Genomic DNA, 15,825 nt, shown 5'->3' with positions numbered 1-15,825 from the left:
TCCACTGATTGTCGGTTACTGGCAACGGGTAGTGCGCACAATGGCTCAGGCACTTCACACCACCCTCACTCTAGACTCACGGCTCTGCCTGCTGAACATCTGGGAGCCGACTGACCTCACCTTTTATGCAAGGACCTGGGTCACAGTGGGGATGGTAACAGCGAAACGGGACATAGCTCAGAGGTGGGGGTCGGCTGATCTCCCCACACTATCCCAATGGCTCCGCAACATGGACATGCTTATGCTGACTGAAAGGGCGGTGTACAAATTGAGAGGTAATCCACGTAAATGGAATGGGTGTGGCAACCCTGGAACTCATATAGAGGGGATATCTGTGAACCACTAGAAGAGGAAGACCTCGAAGGATCGGAGAGTGACGAGGAGCAATGATTGGGAGTACATATGTATGTGGGGTGTGTGCAACGGAACTGGGTGGGACCTACTTACGGGAGGTGGTGAGGGAGGAGGTGGGAATTAGGGGCTTTGATACGATTACTTGCTCTCTTTACAGATGGACTGCGCTACGAGTGCCGAAAGCTACTACTTCAAGTACGTGCCGGACTAAGTGTGCTGTTTTTACTGGTTTATGTTTGTTGCAAGAACAAAAAACAAGGCAAGACTCAGACTAATAGTAGCCAACAAAACACAAAATTGCAAACTGTATTTCTACGTCACATGTATATCCCTATTCATCACGTCGCCGATAAGGCCTGACATGCTTTAATACTAACGTGGATGGTATAAGTTTCATCATGTCTGTACATTGTACTACCTCGTTCACCTAGTAATTAATGTATGAAAATGCGATGGATGAAGATGTAAATACTATCTTTGTTTTGCACCAAAAATAAAAAAAATTTAAAAAAAGTAAAATACTTCTCTTCTTTCATAAAAGTATCTGGCAGGACAATAATTTATTGCTACGGTTGCTCGCATTTTAAGTTGTGAGTCTGTGATTACTCCCCTGTAGCCATACCTCCCTAGGAGGGGGCCGTAAACTGTTAGACCGCGTTACTAATGAGAGTCAAGTGCAAGGCTACTTGGCCCAGTTCCTCAGAACCCATTGTAGGATGGGCCCCAGATCGTCAGAAGAAAAAGGCCCCAACCCCACAGTTGGGCAAAGTAACCCCAGCTTGCCCCGTGGCCCTCTGAAATGGATTCAACAAGCCCTAACACTTCTGCCCCTATAGGACAACTGTTTACTACCAAAGGAGTACGGGGGACTCAATCAGAAGCCACTTGACACACAGATGCCCGTGGAAAAAGACAGGTTCTGCCCTTAGAGGTATTAGAGTCCGAAATTAAGAAAGTTCACATTCACAAATTGAATCAAACTGTAAGTAAAGGAATAGTGTTTTTGTATTTTTCTTTTCTTGATTGTGGAAGGGAGGAATTGCATTAATAGGTATTACCATATAAAAAGCTTACAAACTGAGCATGTACCGAATTCGCCTGCAGAAGAATTTCATAATAAGTAAGGAAGAATTCTGCCACAGCCATACCTGGCAAAACAACTACAATTTAAAAATTACAAATGTATATGTTGCCTAGTTTTTTTCTGTTCTGAGAAGTTAATAATTTGCCAACCTTTCTCACATCACCACATATTGGACCAGGAGAGAACAGATTACTTGTTTTAGGTGCTGGCACGCACTCATTTAGGGACCAATGTATCTGACCATCAGGTCTATCTTATATTTCCCCCAATCCTATGAGAACCAACATTGAGTTTGCAACATTTACAAGACCAATCAGGAACCTGTAAGCATTGAACAATAATAAGTGGTTCAACCTTTCTACTGAGCCTTGCAGCATGGCCACTACCCACCCGCACGAGATATACATCAAGGTAAATCTGGCAAAGCCATACGTTTTTCATCAGCAATAGCTGGAGGAATCTAGGGAGTGGTCCTTGGAAAGATATGAAGCTCTTGGAGTCTGGGAACATTTTAAAAACTATGTGCGATTGCTGGTTTATATATGAAAACGAGCTGAGCAGTATAACTCTGTTTGGACTCGCCTCTCTCGTTACGTATGTGACTGTACACCTACTGGGTGGGCTTTTATTTATATTTTTAAAGGAAAGAGTGCAGAAATGTAGGATTATATGGCGTTGCTGGTTTTAATACGAAAATGAAAAAGGTGTGGATTTATAAAATACTGTACAGTCCTGAAGCATTACTGGTAGGAAACATCTAAACCTTCGATGAAATGGCCACTCCCAAATGTTTATACTTGTTTGGTTAAATCGTAATGGCGCTCTGTGAAATAAATCTAATAACGCATCATTTTATGCTCAAATGATAAAAAGTAATAGCACATGAGTGAGTAGGAGAAGGAAAACCAGAGAAATCAGCTTGAAGAAAAGAAAAAAATATGTTTGAAGATGTTAAGAAGGGTGACAAATTGATGGAAGAGGACTCCATAACTTGGGTCCAGTATTATGGTGTAAATTAAATGAAAAGAAAAGCCGTGAAAAAGAAGAAAGGAAGGAACAAGAGGAAAGGGATGACATAGAAAGCTGAGAGGGAGAAGAAAGGAGGGAACTACATCTGGGAAATGAAAAAGAAGCCTTGTCAATAGGAGGACCATGCCTAAAATGCTCATACTCCAAAAGATGGAGAAACAGTGCAGTGTGGGTAGCTGACGCTAGGTGCCTAGTCAGAAAACAGGACGCTGGATAGGCAATTAGGAACAGGGCAGATTAGGAGGGGAAGAATAGTGTCAAAACGCAAATGAATCTTGGTGTTCTAGTTTCTGAAAGTAACTCCTAACTTCAGACTATATATAGCTGACAATTAGTATTCAATGTCTACTAGTCACTTATGAAAAGTGAAAAACACATTTATGTCTCATAGCTAGCGATTGTGTTAAAAAAACACTCAAGCCAATTTGTCTTCCAAATCTGTTGACTGTAAAAAAATTGATGGAGTGGTAGAAGGATATAAAGATACAAACAAGAATTAAAATGGACCATAAAGAAATCTTGTTCAGTGATGACTCTGTGGATTTTATTTGCCACATATAGGAACAAGAAAATGGGAATTTCTCAAAGTTTAGCAGCAACAAAAAGTAACATGATAGAAGTCTGTGAGGTCTGTTAGATCCTGTTTCAGGCTCTTTGACATAGACTGTTTGCAAAAGAAGTCAACGCCTCCAACAATCTTGGCAGACGTTAAAATGGCTACAGACAATGCAGTTTAAACAAATGGGTAGGAGCGGTCTCGCCCATTTCAGCATGAGCTAACCAAGGGGTACAAGGATATTTCAAACTGTTCTTATGAAGCAGCCTAGGCAGGATCGCAAAAATGCCAGAGATACAGGCCCCTGAGCGAGCTTGCTGACGCCAGGAGGTCACCATCAGTCAACGTTGATCTGCCCGGGAGCCTATGGACACAATGCAGGTAGTTGCAAGCGCAGGCCCTGTTGCCTCTGCAGCATTCTGGAATACAACAACTTTACAATATTTACAAGTAACACATTTACTAAACGAACAAGTTTCTTACCTTCGGTAATGCCTTATCTGGTAGAGACTATCTAACCACAGATTTCTTACTTTAGAATTATCCCCAGGCTTCAGACTGGATCTGGACATTTTTAGTGAGCAGTACCCCAGCGTGTCCGGTAGGTGGCGTCGGTCAGCTCTGCTTGGTGTCCTCGGCCCAGAAGAGATGTGCATGGTGCCTACATAGTCGCAACCCCAGCATGCGGACGTCAGTTTCTTTTTGCAACTTTCTACGTGCGGACCCACAAAGACCACTGACCACAGGTGTGGAAAACTAGGGCTGTGAAAGGGAAAAGTCCTGTCCTGGGGCAAGCCTGCCTTCAACAGCCAGTCGTCGAGATAGGGGAAGACTGGCATCCCCGATCTCTGCAGATGAGCTGTAACCATCGCCTTCACCTTGGTGAAGGCCCAAGGGGCGCTGGAAAGGCCAAAAGGTAGCAAGGAAAGAACAAAGTGATTGTGGCCCACTGTGAACCACAGGTAACATCTGTGGGCAAGAGGGCGGGAATATGGAAGTATGCGTCTTGCAGTCTCCTGGGTCCAGGGCATACCGTTCTAGAAAGACCATGAACTTCTTCTTGAGGAAGAAATTGAGATGGCGTATGTCCAGGATAGGACAAAGGCCTTGTCCTTCCTGGGCACCAGAAAGCAGCAAGAATAACAACCATAACCTACTTCTGACACGTGAATCTTTCTATGGTTCCCTTGGCCAAGAGACCCGTCACTTCCTGGCACAGGGATACTGCTCACAAAAAAAAATTCTGGATCCAGTCTGAAGCCTGGGGATAATTCTAAAGTAAGGAATCTGTGGCTAGAAGTCTCCATCAGATTGGCGGCACACACTAGCTTTATTTCCTTTCTCTTGAACCTCACTCAATAAACAAATGGATGAGATAAATTGCATGAATGCAGTCATACTCACACGAGGGCCAGAAAGCACAAACAATCTATTTAGACTTAGCAATAAAGAGAAAGGTTCCAACTGGAGCAGTCACCCAAGAAGTACAAAATTAAAAAGTTAAATATAGCTCAAAATTAGAGTTCTTAGGAAGTGCGTTTGAAGCAGTACAAACCTTTGATTTTAAGAAGGGAGCAGAAATGTCTCTGTAGAGTTCTCTTCAAGACCAAGTATTGGGATGGTCACTTATGCTAAAAAGCCCCTGTTGTTGGAAACCATTCCAACAACCTGAGAAGTTAAGTCCAGGATTCCCTTAAGAGTACATTTAAACATATGTCCACTAGCAATTCTAATATTGACTATTGCCTGTTAAAACCCAGGAAAGTAGGCTTCCAAGTCCTCAAATTCTTGGCCCTCTGTGTCAGGATAGATTTGACTTAATTTCCACTTGCACAGGGAAGCAGATTGCGAATTCTTTGGGCCAGACTTTATTATATTGGGAAAGGTGGATATGCTCTGATATGAACAATAAGATTATCAATTATTTGGCAAAGAGGATCAGGTTGTTTTCAGACACACACCGTTTTTTCTATTGGATCAAATATGTGGCCTAGATAAAAGGGAGGTGGCTAAAGATAATCCATTTACAGGAGCGAATGCAAGCACCACTACTTCATATTCCATCTATGGAAACGGATGTCACAGCCTTCCACTGGGCCTTTTACCCAAAAGGATCTCTCTAGAGAAAAGGAGCGTGGAAAGAACGAAGCTGAAATAATAAAGTACGGGTGAAGTCAAAAAGTCTGTTGAGGCACTTGAGGAGAAACAAAAGATGCAGATCTCTCCCTTGTATTCTGAAAAGCAAGGCTGAGGGGAAACAAGTGTCAAGAGCACTTGGAACAGCAAGATCAAACTAAAAATAGGCAGCCAATGGCAGAATAGGTAAAAGACTGGGAAGGAGGAGATAAAGAAAACAAAGTGGGCAAAGCTCCATGTCCGACCACACATTTGATGTATTCCAGCAACCTTCACAATTAGTAGAGAATATCCATAACAAGAGCAGCACGACAGAAGGAAACAGTCTGCCGCATCAAAAGACTGACCATCACAATTGCTAACTCAAGGGCCTTGCAAGTCTTTTCTCAAGAAATTAGTCTTCGCAAAAAGGAAAACTGAATAGTTGGGTGGTCCCCAGTCTCCCTAAGATCACTATTTGAACTATAACAAAAATGCAGTGATTTTAGTTTGAACTCGAGCTATTACGATTTTTTTTACCCTAACTGCATGATTTTATTGTAGATAAATTACAAACTGATGTTGGTGTATAAAGAAGTGTGCTTTCTGTAATAATCATTGTGTTATGCACAGTTTATTGGATGTTGATTTGCTACTTTGAGTATTCAGTAAGGTCATGAGATGTTGTTCCATATTCTGAATCTACTTTTGGAAGAAGTGAAAGGTATCAAGGAAGCAAAAGCAAAGACTAATTTTCTTTTGAACTGAAAATCAGACTAGATTGATGCGCAATCTGAGTACTTCATGGGTATGCTGTCCGAATTAGGACAATGGCTCTCAGACTTGCAAGATCAGAAATTAAGCATAAAATCAGATATTTCAACTCTTGAAGTCTTACAGATTAAAAGCAATCATGAAGATCTTGAGAAGAGAGGAAGGAGATCCAACGAACGTTTTTTTGGCATTCCAATATCACATGATGTGTGTAGCAATGTCATTAATTTGATATTCGACTTGATTCAGAAGAATATCCTTCCAGACTTCCTAGGAGATCTGAGATCACGGAGATCCTTTTTACCACATACGCGAGCCCATCCTCCTTGAAGGATGTCAGTGAATTTTGCTGATTACAGGGTAAAAGAAAGAGTGCATCCACATGAAATTCAGAGTAAATCCTATGAAGTAGATAATGAATTTACTATCAGGTCTTTTCAGACATGTTATTGGAGAAAGAAAAATGGTGGGAGATTAAGCAGGTGATTCCAACATTTCTAACAGCTGGGATTCAAACTTCTCTTTTTCAACAGGCAAAGCAGCTAAAATTAATAATTAATAGAGAACTATAATAGGTGTCGGATGTGAACAAGGCAGCAGTTGTTAAATGAACATTTGGAGTAAAATGTGAAAAACGCTAAGTCTGCCATTGCAGAAGTATGATCCATGGGTACACAGGACAAACCCTGGCTTTGAGAGGGAGGCAGAGGAAGCTCCTGAGGGACAAAGATGGACTGAACATTGAGTAGTGCGGGCGATCTAAGTGTAAGGGGAGTATGAGAAGAGAGCCTGTAGGGTAGAGGTAAAGATAGGAGCAGAAAAGAAGTGAGATGCAACAGGGCTTAGCATCTAAATTTAAAATATCGGAGAACACATTTTGTAAATATTTACCTATTAGAAATCTATAGTAATTCTCAGGTTAGCCTCCTACTGCTTTCTTTTTTTCTTTTGATGAATAAATCATCTTAAATCAGCACAAGCATAAAACAATCAAGGCTTGGATTCTACAACATAATCTTTTTATCATCATTTAACTGGTGACCCATTTCACCAAAACAAGAGTGAAACAAGACAATCTTTTCACAAATGGACAGCCTAAATTGTTTTTTATTGCTGGATGCTGCACTAAGAGTTTGCCATATGTTTCTCTAAACATTTGAAGTTAAAATGTTAACCTGTGATTCATATAGTAAAGGGCAGTGGGCGCAGGTGACTTTTATAATAAACTCAAAAACTGTACAAGTTAGCTAATTATTACAGTTGCATTGATGACCCTCGACTCTTACTTCTTTTACTAATGCAGAGAAAAGGGGAACTATTTATTGACGGGAGACCTTAACTATGAGTAAACATTAGCTCTAGATACCTCAAGCAACAACAGAAATCAGAATAAGCCTAAAAGCTTCTATTCAAAAAGTGTCATTAAAAAATAAAATATAAAGAGGTGGATCCCACCGACTTTTGGGGATAAGGATTGTGAGACAGGGTTATTTCCTTTCAAATATCTTTACTAATCATGCTGTAGTTAGAATTAGTTTTACACTCATCAATCATTAGGATTAAAAGATGTCAAATTAATAAACAACTGCTTGATGACAATAGTGGGTATTTCATTAATGAGTTTCTTAAATTAAACATCAGAATTGCAGATTTGCCAATGGTCTGGGATATTGCCAATGCAACCCTAAGCGGCTGGATTACTTTCCATTCCGTAGTTAAGAAAGAGAAAAGGGCTCAATGTTTGTGCATTAGAAGAGGAGATTAAGCACACTCAAATAGTCTTTATGTGGTAGAAAGCACACAAAGAAAGATGGAAGGCCACAATAAGTGCTCTGAGGGTTATTTACTACAGAAGCAACATGGTCAAGACATCCACAATATCTCAATGGGGTGCAAAGAGGGAGAATTCACTGGGAGATTAATAGTGTGGTCAGATAGAGCAAAAGGTATCCAGAACAAAATTGGAGAAAAAAACATTAACACTATAATCTATTAAAAATAGATCCAAAAGAGATCTGTAGTTAAGGAAGTAGATAAGTTGCTATCACAACTTCTTCCTCAATTATCTGATATCAGTGCTGAACAAACAAAAAGAGCAACTTTTAGCAGAACTTATAAGTTGGAAAAGCTTGTTGAGACAATGGGATCTTTACTGTGTTCTACAAACGTTGCTCCAAAATAATATCTCCCTATTTATGCCAAATCATTAACAACATGCTAGCAGAAAACAATATTACATCATCAATCCAGGGGCAGTGGTTAGTTTCCTAGGCTAGAGAATTGAGCAGTAGATCCAAATTCTTCCCACCTAATAACCCTGCTTAATGTTGATTCGAGCTATTCGCAAAAACATTGGCAATGGGAATTATCAATCAGCCCACAAAAATAAGCCATAGGAAATGTACTGCTGCACATCATCTATATATGCCAATATTAATTATTTGGTTGAAGCCATAGATCTTTCTTTCTCAAAAGCAACCCTCTGCAGCAGTTCTACTTTTCGATGCTGAGAAAGTCTTCAACCTCTTGAGCTGGGAATGTATATCCTTTTTAAGGCATATAACTTTCTTTTCGAGCTCATTAGTTTACTAGCTTATCCCTATGATAATTGCAAGCATCAATCATGGTTAACTCAATTAAAGCAAGCACTATAAAAATCCCCAGAGGAACTAGGCAAGGATGCTTTACATCACATATCTTGTTTGCTTTATTGAGCCATTAGCGGCTGCCAGTACACTAGATTCCCTGATAGTACAACCCATAGATTCAACCACACAGCTCAAATTATGTGACAATTACATTATAATATTTCTGAAGGAAGACAAGGCAAACATTGAATATACATTACACAAGATAACAAAAGGTTCCACATATGGTAGATAGAAGACTAATGACCAAAAAATGAATCTTTCTTTCTTTCCTTAACACATCTAAGGTTGTGCTACTTGCTTTATTTTTTAGCGGCAATTCCCAGAAACCCAAAACATATCTTGGTATTTTCATAAATGGAAACTATCAAATCATTATCAATTCAACTATATACTACTATTGAAGAAGGCAAAATCACTTTTGGACGGATGTAACACTCTCTCTCATCCTATATTAGAGAAAGCTGCCTTATTTAAATAGTACATAGTTGTTTCAATTTTTTTTATTCTCAAATTTATCATGCATCCTCTATCATAATATTTTCTGACAAGTTGAAAAGTTTTTTTCAAGATTAATTGGCAAAATATACGTTCCCCACAATGTACAACTTCTGCAAGGAGGAGGAGGGATGTCACTCCTGAACATTAAATTATTCTATTTTACAGCTTTTGTTGCTTATTGCAGCAGGTTTATTAATTCAGCCGGTTCGCAGTGCTATGATACTATTTTGATTGAAATAATATTGGCAGAGGCACTTCTAGAAATGTAGTGTTTTACAAATGCCATGAAGCCCTAGATTTAAAACTCTGTTTTTTGCCCACATTAAGGCAGCAGTTTTTTCATCCTGTCAGACTACTGATGATTTACAATTAAATAAGACTGGAAGACTGTCTGACAATGTATTTATTTCTCTCCAAACTGGGAGCAGATAGGTAGTGAAATGTTGGCAGCACCCATATTGCAGATTTTCAAAACAGGAGTTTATGGAAACCCTGGAGTGCTGAAATCAAGCACTTTGGATGATTTTTGGCTGCAGTATATACACAAATGACCAATACATTTCGTATGTCAAAAATAAAAAAACGAAAGGGTCAAGATTCCAAGCTGCTAAAATTACTTCCTTGTCTTTAAAAAGGTGCCAGTGGGCATATGTTTTTTGTGTAAACATTAGGAAAAGTTCTTTTTTGTAAGCCCCTCGCAAAATGGTACCGAAATGGACAAACGGCTACAGTCAAAATCAATGAGCATATCTGGAAACATTCAAATGTATTAATCTTTAGAAACATCTGAGGTGCAAATGTTAAGTAGGTACTTTTTGGTGCTAAATGATATTTAACACTAGGCATAAGATGGGTGCAAAAGTTACGCGAACATGCCCCAGATGATAAAAGCATAGCCTAGCTAACATAACCCGAGCATGGACCGGTTCTTGGCTTAGACGCTATTGGTCTAAAAGTGATATTCAAGTAAGCCAACGATTTGATAACGACTTGCCTCCACAACCCGGAATTGGTTTGCTGGGCAAACATATACCCACTTAGTCAAGAGGCAAATAAAAATGTACACTCATATCAGTGATACTAGCAAAATCAGTCATTACCACACACTGGAAAGCTGCTATTCCACCAACGTTCAGTGAATAGCAAGAGAAAATGTTTAAAGTTATTTTCAAGGACTCCATATATGCAGAAAGGTTAGGCAAATCTGAGTGCATTTTCGTTCAGTTGATCTACCGGGAACAATCAGGCTCAGTTTTTTTCAGAATCAACTTTCTAAGATTCAATGCTGGAAAGCTAGGGGACAAGGGTGAGATGAATGCATTTTTAACCCCTTCGCTGCTTATGACGGAACCACGCCGTCATGAGCCACGGGCGGCTTGTGCTTATGACGACGTGGTTCTGTCATGCTGCGGCCGCTCCGCCCACGCGGCACTGATTCCCCCTCCTGTGCGGGCGAATTAGTGAGTGGGCGGAGTCGTGACAGAACCCCGCCGCGCGCACCCCCCAGTGCCACGGTGGAATTACCGCCGCGGCCAAGGGGGGATATTATTTAGATGTCGTAACAAGCACAATAAATTATCACTCTAAGTATGTTGCAATGTTAATAATTACATTGTTTTGTTTACCGATTGTTGTCAGTTGCCTATCAGTTAATTTCTTTGTATTCACGGAGTATAGAAAAAAAATAATGTACAGAGCAAACACATATTCTCCGCTAACTCTAGCCTTGAGCACTGGATCACATGTTTGACTAATCTAGCATAGACTAAGAAAATTACTAGATTGGGGATGCGATTCACAAGAAATACTCGGCCAGTTTTGTGAATTTGCAATATTATTGTCATTAAGTTGTGTCACTTGGAGTTAGCTGGAACTTTGGCCCTTGAAAATGTCCACAAGCGATATTAATATGCTATGTGGTTTTTTGAGAGTTTGTTTAAAACATCTCTATTAGTTTTAGAACTCTTTATTGGTTGTGGTAATTTGTGTCAGCATAATTTACTCTATTGCTAGGTTCACGTAAGTGGATGTTACTTTAGATGCCATGTTGTAGTTGATTTCCAACCTGCATACAAATTGCTTTTTCTTCAGGAAATAACCTCGGTATATTGCAGCTCCTTTGAATCATGTCTAAGTGCTTAACTCTAAGAGGTCTCTGTACCTAAAATATGATACATGTTTGAAAGAAAAGAAAATCGCTGCCACCTTTCACCGAGATACTGGGGCAGCCCAGAGAGATTACCGGGATGCAGGAGACATACCCCCTACATGGTCAGCAGTAAAACGTTCCATGTTGCCTCTCCTTAATCTCTTTAATACCTGCAAACCCACAGCTGAAGAGTTTTGGGGCTTCAATAGGCGTCAGTTATTTCCATTGAGTTGGACTGGTAAAGCAGATCTGGATGTTAGACACTATAACTATTCACATCTCATAGAAGGCTTGGCCAAAAGTAAAAAAAATGGCCCACTATGACCAATCTGGAGCTTTCTGTATCATGTGACTACAAACCAGAATGTTTCTTTATTTTACTAAACATGTTAAATCCTCACTCACAAAAGCCTGCCAAAAACTAAAAACAATAAGGGATCAGCAGCTAAATTGTAAATGACAATTATGAATCATGAGCTGTCACATCAATTTGCATATTAAAGTGTCATGTTTTTAAACCATATGATATGATCCATTAGAGGAACAGAGTACAATCAGTACAATTTATTCAAACTTAATTCAAGGCGTTGCCCTTTCCAGATACATGTCTTGAAGAGCTTTACAAACCAGACACACTTCTTACTCAAAAGGCGGATTTTAAAGTGACAATTATCAAACAGAAATGTTAGCATGATTTGATGATATTTCATACCAAGGCATACACCAACCACCTATATCCGCAGGTGTTTACCCCACATTAATATCTCAATTTTTTTTACCCCTCTCTTATCCACATACCTTTTCAAAAGGTTTTAGTTTTCCTCACTTTCACGTTGCTGCTGAAGAGCGGCAGGTGGTAGTTTTTTTTTGGGGGGGGGGGGGAGGGGAGCAGAAAGCAACCCAGATTTTAACGCGGGTTTCAAAGATGTACTTTTCCCTCCCCCCCACTTGTTAAGGGGTGGCCCCTTCCCCACATCCCGACTCCATTCTGATACCTAGCCTTCACCTTTCCCAGTCTGCAAATGCTGTGTTTTACTATGTCGTACATTGTAAGCTGCAAAATGTCCATCAGCACGAAGAAAGGTACATAAAGGCAGCATATCTAACATGATTGCTTCTTAATGAACTTTCGATGCTTTTAAAAGCCTACGGAAAACATAGTAAAAGGACAAACAGTGAAAGATAGTCTGCGTGATTAACAAAAAGAGAAGTTGCAGCTTGTACTTGCTGTCACTAAAGATTTTAGTCCCTTTCCATTTCGGTAAAGCACTCGTTCTATTGTTTCCATATATTTCAGCACTAGGATGAAGAGCAAGCAAGCTGAGGCAATGACAGTACAAGTCAAAACAAAATCATACTAAGGGTGGACTACTCTATATGCTTGGTGAAAGACAGATTTTCAGACCGTTCGAATACTTTCCAAAGGCCATGTCTTGGTGCTGGGAGAGAACTAAGTACTGCAATAAGGATGAGCGTTGGTAACTTGCCATATATTGGGATAACCTGTTCTGGTGAACGGCAATAGCTGGTCTATAGTTTTGAAATTTTTCAAAACAAGGGATTGCATAGCTTTATTTACAAAATGTCGGATTTGGACCCCAACCTTTACATCTCCAATGACCAATGATGTGACTTTAAGACCAGCGTAATGTGGTCCTATACATTTAGACCAACAGAACTTATTTTTAGGCTTTCTGAAAGGCAGAGAAGGAAATGGACTTGTATCAAACAAGGGTTCCCTGTATGAACAAATGAAAATGCACCCCTAGGTCAGGGAAAAACACAGTGAAAGAAACAACCTAGGCGGAAGTTGTATATTGCCTACACAATGGTTACAGGACAAAAGCTAAAAAATGAACAGTTTCCAATTCATTACTTATTTTTATTAAACAATTTATTTCATAGAACAAAATAAAAATACATATACCAAAAAACAAAATTAAAAATTATATTCTTCAGAAGTGAATATAACTATAAAATAACATTAATAATTCCTTCACAATGAGGAATAAGTTGTGTGTCGACACGTTTCGGCGGCCAGCGCCTTTCTCAAGACAAAGTACAACTTTCTATAACTAAAACCGACTGGTCTTGATATGCGTTATTTGAGATTAAAGATTCTATTCAGTTCTCGTGGAAAACGTAGGAATCACGTGCCATAAGCGATGAATTTCTATTGTTTCTGGATTTGTATTTCTTATATGCAATTAATATTTATATAGGTTTCACTTTTTGACACAAGAAGAAGTAGGTAGATTGACCTGATTGACCTGATATTTAATAAAAAGGTACGTAGCCCCCACGAGGTACAATGAGCTTGATACAATCCTTTACTTTTTCGGCGGCGCCTTGCAGGCTATTAAAAGGTTGATAAGTTCTAAGACCAGTCGGTTTTAGTTATAGAAAGTTGTACTTTGTCTTGTGAAAGGCGCTGGCAGCCGAAACGCGTCGACACACAACTTATTCCTCATTGTGAAGGAATTATTAATGTTATTTTATAGTTATATTCACTTCTGAAGAATATAATTTTAATTTTGTTTTTTGGTATATGTATTTTTATTTTGTTCCATGAAATAAATTGTTTAATAAAAATAAGTAATGAATTGGAAACTGTTCATTTTTTAGCTTTTGTCCTGTAACCATTGTGTAGGCAATATACAACTTCCGCCTAGGTTGTTTCTTTCACTGTGAGAGAAGGAAATGGAAGCATTTGGTCATGCGATTTATATTAACTATGAATTAACTCTGGCCACAAACAGATCACGCCACCAAGTAAACTGGCCTGAAAGGCAATGGCTAGCGTAAGACAATGGAATGAGGGGAACTCAGGCTGTTACTGGGAAGACGCGGATGCAAAATGAAGTGGATTTGTAATCTGACAGTTCTCTCCGACATCTCTGGAGTCTCTGGACAGATGCCCCAAAAAAGTAGGGAGGATATAGCAGTTACAGCTTCCTCCAAAGGACACATTCACTCAACACGTTGTCTTGCAGCTAAACAACATAAAAAACAGCCTACACAGCACACCAAGGACCAGAGTTATAGGGTACCACATGGAATTTTACTTGACACCGGGCTGCCTCCCAACCAGGGACAGAGGTAAACACACTTATGTCCCTGAACTAGAATGAGCTGCCACCAATAAAAGGGGACCATTGCCACCCTTGAGTAAGGCTGAAAGTACACAGTGTGAGTACCCCCACATCAGCACAGTCTTGTGCGCTGCTAGTCAATCTCATTAAAACATGGACTAGCCAATTGTCCAGTTTACTTGTGAATGGAGTTACTAGCAGCACTCACAAATTCAGCCAAAGAGGATGTTCCCGGAATGCCCTTTCTAAACAATGCTTTGACATCCATTTATGTAACTGTGGGTGTTTTTTTTCTGGCTTTGAATGGGAAACACGATGCCAGAGGGGAAGAATCCATTTGGAAGAACACCTAAATGAGTAAATACACTATAAGGGTATGGACTAGCTTGCCATACCCACAGTGTTATCATTAACAAACAAACTCAGGATAGATTTCCCTGGCATGCAGGTTGAATATGTTTATTTTAAAATTTTCATCATAATAATCAGAGCACCTACAGGTTTCAAAATACTCTAGGGGGTGTATGCAGCCCTGAAGAATGCCCCAAGTTAACAAGGCATATTCACAAGGGGCAGAAACAAGTTGACCTTCAAATAATAACAAGGTGGGCAATTAACTAAAGCCCCTGTTACCTATTGTTTCACCCCTGTTAGTGGGACATGTCATTAAAGAATTTACAGTGCCTCTGGATACAATTTTATCAGATTTTGTCCCTCTCATGCGACTAATCACAATGACTTCGCCTTTAAGTTTCAAGTACATACCACAGTCATAGTGACAAAAACGCTCTTAAGATGTCATGGTCAGCCCACCACTAACCAGTTCAGTGATGAAACATGACAAATGCAGGTCAGAAGTTAGTGTCCTTTTTTTATGCATGGTTCAAAGGATAGGATTAAGTGAAGTAGATCCTCAATTGCATCCAAACAAGGGGATGCTCCATGTGTCACAGTTCCAGTTCCTTAGTTCAAGGTAGTGACAACAAACCCCCTGATTTTTCTTTCCCTGTAGGGCAAACGGTATAGTGTTCTTGATTATTAGAAGTATCACTTGTTGCTGGGCCATGAGTGAGGCACAAAACCTGGCTCACGTCAAACCTGGGCTAAACAGGTAGGCTTATGCTGGGCTTTAAAACATGGAAGAAAGTAAGGATTTCCAGAACCCACTTGTCTGATGTTAAAACAGATAAGGATACAGCATGAGCCATAGGAGCATGGACTGCCAACATGGGAACCACCTTGCAGCAGTTTCAGGGAGACTCCATGCTCACTCCTTAAACATAATGCATAGATACAGAGAAATGCAACAGCTTAAAAATTGGACCACACTCATCAAGTACTTCAGAGCTGGCACAGAGTGAAAAATTGAGGCATGCCTTTGATGATTATGAGAAAGGGCCAACTGGACAGCAATATCCACCATCCTTGCGTGTCTGCATTCAGTTGTATAAGAATGGACTCAACATACATTGACCTATATATATATATATATATATATATATATATATATAAGAATTGATATC

At 39.7% G+C, this 15,825-nt stretch overlaps 1 protein-coding gene across 1 annotated transcript in view; it reads right to left on the bottom strand.

Moving 5' to 3' along the window:
• DTNBP1 (dystrobrevin binding protein 1) overlaps window positions 1-15,825 on the bottom strand; it is a 491,566-nt gene that overhangs the window by 261,052 nt on the left and 214,689 nt on the right. The window lies entirely within an intron of this gene.

The sequence above is a fragment of the Lissotriton vulgaris genome, chromosome 4_1 (assembly GCF_964263255.1).
Source record: "Lissotriton vulgaris chromosome 4_1, aLisVul1.2, whole genome shotgun sequence".
Lineage (NCBI taxonomy): Eukaryota > Metazoa > Chordata > Amphibia > Caudata > Salamandridae > Lissotriton > Lissotriton vulgaris.
The sequence above is the reverse complement of the archived record's forward strand: the minus strand, read 5'-3'. Positions and strand labels throughout refer to the sequence as shown.